The following is a 6,377-nucleotide window of genomic DNA, read 5'->3' as shown; positions in this document are numbered from 1 at the left end:
TCCACGAGTCTTAAAGCTGCCTCTGCTTTACAGTACTGTACACACAAGCGAATTTCCTCCAGGCAAGCGGCTGAGCTCGCAGCGCCCTCTGTTGGTACAGCGGGAAGAGCTTCTTCCGGTCGCGAGGCTGCCGCTGGGCAAGCCAATGTTTTCTGAATGCGCTATAGGGGCCGGTCCCGGCGGGAGGCTTAGACGCTCTTTGTCAAGATTAAGCCAAAACAAAAGAAAAGCCTTTGCTTAAAACGTTTTGCTAAATTTTCGGTGTGCTGAGTTTATTACATCGACCTGCCAATGCAAGCACTACAGCTTGTTCGGTAAAGACAAGTGGGAGGGTAGAAGAAAACAAAGGAGAAGATAAAGGCACATTTAGATTTTTAGTATGTGTGAGACAGCCAGGGATATCAATGCAACACGTCTCTACCACCTTTACAAAGTGCCCCTTCAAAAGCATGTAGCTAAAAAGTGCTAGGCTTGATTAATACACATTCTTCACTGGCACTTGGAATTCCATTTCCTCTTGTTATTGCTTGATCAACAAAACGTTATGAAAACAATTGTTTGTACACAAGGAAAGATGTCTTTCAAGCAATTTGATAAACTCCTTGCTTTTTTTTCATGCAACCTCCCCCCCCAAGCCATTTCTTTTGTTTTCATCATCTTTTCAATGTCATAATATAGGTATATGTTCACACAGCATTAAACAACATGTACATTGGTTTTTATATTCACATATTTTTGTCAAAGAAACAAAAACCAGAAAATGTAATATCTGAATCCAGTGGGTTAATAGATTAATGCTGATTAGTCAGAGCAGCAGAGAGCAGAATCAATTATCTCCTGCTCTTTGCAACCTATGTGCTACAAACCTAACTTTTAAGGTGTTGGAAGAAATGTCCTTCTGGGTTCGACTTCAAGTGGGGAAAAAGACACTGGAGACATGGAGGTTGCTTGGAAAGATGGTATTAATGATGGACAGGACCACATGACTAGAGTCCTGAACAGAAAAGGTGATCACATGCTTCAATGTTGTTGGAGAAGAGAAGGGCCAACTGAAATGCTGAGTCCCTGGTTTTATGCCCTTTCTGGCCTTTGATCTTGAGCTTGTATTCTGATTGTCAGACTCCCATGGGCCCATGCAGGGGCAACTATCTAGGCTGCGTTTTGAATTCAGGTTTGGTTGAGTTCTCAGATGCCATGTGGCGAGTTGAGTAAAGGGCCAATATTATCATTCCTTAATCCCATCACTCTGGAGTTGAAGGGGAGAACTCTATTATGTAAAGTGGACTAGCTCAGGCTTTAATGGCTCATTGACAAAGTGGGGATGGGCAGAAAGCTGCAGGCAGCTATTCTGTCTTTTAAAACATGTTTCTTTCTTTTCACATCCAGAGAAATATTCTGCCCTTTCAATATTTCCTAGGATATTTCATTTTTCTGGGAGAGGGCTGGGTGATAACTTCCTACAAAGGTATTACAGTACATGGATTCTAATATAGCACAAAAGCTCAAAAAGCAGCCATTTATCTTCAACCCTTACCAATCCTTGCCAAGTGGATCCTGATATCATTACTGAACTATTCCAATGGTCTTCCAATGTTCTCACAGCACTCCTTCTTAAAAGACTTGGGCTGCTATCCTTCTCAAAAACTTAAAAGGGATTGGTCTGGTTATGCTCAGAAGAGAGACCACCAGGAAAACTAGAGTATGAAATAGGCAAAAAGCTCATGATGCAAACTACTTTTTCACATTCTTGCCAACTAAACTAGTCCTTGTTTTACCACATTTGTTTAGAGATTGTTTTGTAGGAAGTTAGCCCTCTCCCAGAAAAATGAAATATCCTAGGAAATATTGAAAAGGCAGAATAGGAAGAAACATGTTTTAAATTGAGAATAGCTCCCTGTAGCTTCCTGCCTCCACCCACTTTGTCAATGGGCCATTAAGAAGGCCAAGCCAGCCCCTTTACATAATAAAGAATTCTCCCCTTCAGATCCAGGGGATGGGATTAAGGCATGATAATATTGGCCCTTTACCCAACTCACCACATGGCATCTGAGAACTCAACCAAACCTGGATTCAAAACGCAGCCTAGAGTGTTGCCCCTGCATGGCCCCATGGGAGTCTGACAACCAAACAGAATACAAGCTCAAGATCAAAGGCCAGAGAGGGCATAAAACCAGGGACTCAGCATCTCAGCCCTTCCTTCTCTTTTCCTCCACCAACGTTGAAGCATGTGATCACCTTTTCTGTTCAGGACTCAAGCCATGTGGTCCTGTCCACCAATAAACCATCTTTCCAAGCAGCCTCCATGTCTCCAGTGTCTTTTTCCCCACTTGGAACCGAACCCAGAAGGATATTTCTTTCAACAGTTTGAAGTTCTAACAGTACTAAAAAAAAGTGACTTACAACCATCATAGCACCCAATGTAATCAAAATTTGGATGCTTGGCCACTAGCATGCATTTATAATAATGGGAGCGTCCTGGGTCATGTGATCACTTTCCCAGCCAGCTTACAAGCAAAGTCAATGGGGGGGGGGAGGGGACAGATTCCCTAACAACTGCATGATTCACGTAACTGCATGATTTGTTGAACTACGGTGGCCAAAAGGCCATTAAATCTGGCATGTATGTATGTATGTATGTATGTATGTATGTATGTATACACACACACACACACACAAACATACAGAGAGAGTAATTTGGATATTTTAACATTTATCTTAAATCTATATTTTGATATGTATCATCCCTCTCCCAGAAAATGAAATATCCTAGGAAATATTGAAAAGGTAGAATATTTCCCTGGATGTGAAAAGGAAGAAACATGTTTTAAACAGAGAATAGCTCCCTGAAGCTTCCTGCCCCCACCACTTTGTCAATGGGCCATTAAGATGTCCAAGCCAGTCCCTTTACATAATAAAGAGTTCTCCCCTTCAGCTCCAGGGGATGGGATTAAGGCATGATAATATTGGCCCTTTACCCAACTCACCACTTGGCAAATGAGAACTCAACCAAACCTGGATTCAAAACGCAGCCTAGAGAGTTGCCCCTGCATGGCTCCATGGGAGTCTGACAACCAATCTGAATATATTTCTTACACAGGAACAGGAAGCAGAGGTGGGACTGAACAGGTTATAAAAAGGCTAGCAAGCCCCTGCTTCGACCCCTTCTCTTCTCCACCAACATTGAAGCATGTGATCACCTTTTTCTGTTCAGGACTCAAGCCATGTGGTCCTGTCCACCATTAAACCATCTTTCCAAGCAGCCTCCATGTCTCCAGTGTCCTTTTCCCCACTTGGAGCTGAACCGAGAAAGGTATTTCTTTCAACAGATATTTAAAAAGCAAGAAACAATTGTGTTTCTATCTGCGCTTGTTTAAAGCTAAAGTCAATTGTGACTAGCAATAATTTCTTCAAGTGACAGTGTTAATAAGCCTAAGCATGTTCCATCTTTACTAAAACAAGTCTTTGTCTCATCATGTTCAGAGATACTCCTAGCAAATATGCAACTAGGAAGCAATCCTATCATCTTTAAGGAAAAACAAACCCTACTATGCCCCATTAAGACTATTCCACAAAAGCATTCAGAGGATTATCCTTTGCAAGTATATATCCTTTGTAGTTTCAACACACAGGATGGGTTTACGGATTGCCCTATATATCACAACATGTTGTGTTTTTGATGCAATCTCTTGTATGAATCTGGTTGTATTCGACTGCAACAACCAAAGCTGACTCGTGGATTAAGCTCTGTATTATCCTAAAGCAAGCAAGCAAGCAAGCAAACAAACCAGCTTCCAGCGGCCCATAAAAAAATCTGGCTTTTATTTCAGATACCTGATGATCCCATTCTTTTGCTTTCTACCTCTGTCATTTCAATGGCAAGGAGTTTCAATTTTGTTTTAAATTTTTCATAGGGCTAGTGTGTGTTTTGTTCCCTTATGCCTGACTCACATCTGCAACTAGGTTTACAATGTGAGCACGCACACACACACACACACATTGTGTGTGTGTGTTACAACTGGGCCCACATATACTTTGCTACATGTATTCTGTGTACTAGAATTCAGATTCCAGGATGATGATGTATCTCAGAATGATTTCATTACTGACAATATGTAAGCAAAAGGATCATTTATATACTGCTTTTCATATAAATTAGAAAAAAATTTATCCAGGCACTATTATTTGCCATTTTATATCCTATCTTTTAGGCAGATTATTATGGTATTATTTTATAAAGAACTTTTGAAATAAGTTTACCGTAATAGATATTTGAAAGACATTATTTTAGAATAATATAATTCTTGCCTCAGTTTTATAATCTCTAAAACAGGGACATGAATGGGGAGACAGGTGGAAACAGATATAGATATCATTTTAAAAAAACTGCCAAGTTCTTACAACAAGCTCAGTTCAGGGATAGGAGCCATTTTTATTCCTATTTAGAATTTTATCCATTTTTTTGCATTTCTAATCCAATAATAGCTCAGAATGCTCAGTACTGCATTTTTCTTGATTTTGTGATTATAATCTATTCATAGAATTACAACATTGGAAGGTACTCTAGATGCCAGTTCTTCACTGAGAGCAAGTTTCATTTAAGCATTTCTAGCAGATGAGCATCTAACCTCTGAAAGTCTCCAGGGAAGATTTTATCTCTTCATATTCTACCCTGTTTCATTGGCTGACAGATTGTAATATCAGGAAGTTCTTCCTGATGGCTACTGGTTTTGGTCTTGTTTCCTGGGGCAAATAAAGAATAAATCAACTTCCCCTTTTATATGACAGATATTTAAAGATGGTTATCATATTTTAATCTCTTGTATTGAAGAGCTTTAACTGTTCCTGATAGGATTTGTTTCTAGGCCATTCAGGTTTCTAGGCCTCTTGGTAACCCGCTTTTGAACTCACTCTAATATATCACTCCCTTTTCTGAACTTTACTGCCAAGAACCAGTATTGCAAGTAAGGTCTGACTAGAGCAAAGTAGAATTGCACAATTACTTTCAATGAGCCAAATTCTATGTCGCTTATGTACCTCAAGATAGTAGCTGCATCATACTGCTGGCCCACAGTTCACATTTTTCCTACCCAGATGCAGAACTTTACAAATCTCTTGTATCCTGTCAATTTCAATTGCTGAAGCCTGACTAGTAGTAGTCCTTGACTTACAATTATTCATTTAGCAACCATTTGAAATTACAATGGCACTGAAAAAATTGACTTAATGGCTAGTCCTTAACCATCATAGCATTCCCCACAATCCTGTGATCAAAATTCAGGGCCTTGGCAACCAGGGTGCATTTATTATAGTTGCAGCTTCCTGGGGCTACCCGATTGTTATTTGTGACATTCCCAGCAGCCTTCTGATAAGCCAACTCAAACGGGAAAATCAGATTTGCTTAATGACTGCATGTTTCATTTAACAACCGAGTGGCTGCTTAATAACCATGGCTAAAAAAAAGGATCATAAAATTGGGTGTGAATCACTGAACAGCTGCCTTCCATAGCCATGGAAATAAATGGTCCCAGTTGTGGTTGTAAGTCAAGGCCTACCACTTTGTCGAGTTTAAAAAGAGCTAACCCCTCTCTTCTGAAGTACAGGTAGTTCTTCAGTTACAACCAGAATTGTTCCCAACAGTTATGTTGCTGAGTGAGACATTGGGTAAGTGAGTTTTGCCCCATTTTACCTTTCTTCCCACAGTCGTTAAGTTGTTAAGAGCTTTGGCAGCACAGTGGTCAGAGTGCAGTACTGCAGGATACTTCTGCTGCCTGCTGGCTGCCTGCAATTTGGCAGTTCAAATCCCACTAGGCTCAAGGGTTGACTCAGTCTTCTATTCTTTCGAGGTGGGTAAGGACCCAGATGGTTGGAGGCAATAGGCTGGCTCTCTAAACTGTAAAGTACTGTAAAGCGGTATATAAATCTAAGTGCTATTGCTAGCAACATGGTTGTTAAGTGAATCTCTTGAGCCGAGGTGGCGCAGTGGTTAGGGTGCAGTACTGCAGGCCACGGTTCAAATCTCACCGGCTCAAGGTTGACTCAGCCTTCCATCCTTCCGAGGTGGGTGAAATGAGGACCCAGACTGTGGGGGCGATATGCTGACTCTGTAAACCACTTAGAGAGGGCTGAAAGCCCTATGAAGCGGTATATAAGTCTAACTGCTATTGCTATTGCTAATCTCACTTCTCCATTGATTTTGCTTGTCAGAAAGTCGCAGAAGGGGATCCCGGGATATTGCAAGTGTCATAAATATGAGCCAGTTGCCAAGCGGCTGAATTTTGATCATGTGACCCTGGGGATGTTGCAACGGTCATAAGTGTGAAAAACCAGGCATAAGTCACTTTTCTCAGTGCTAATGTAACTGTAAACGGTCACTAAAT

The sequence above is a fragment of the Thamnophis elegans genome, chromosome 3, assembly GCF_009769535.1.
Source record: "Thamnophis elegans isolate rThaEle1 chromosome 3, rThaEle1.pri, whole genome shotgun sequence".
Taxonomy (NCBI): domain Eukaryota; kingdom Metazoa; phylum Chordata; class Lepidosauria; order Squamata; family Colubridae; genus Thamnophis; species Thamnophis elegans.
Note: the sequence above shows the minus strand (reverse complement) of the source record.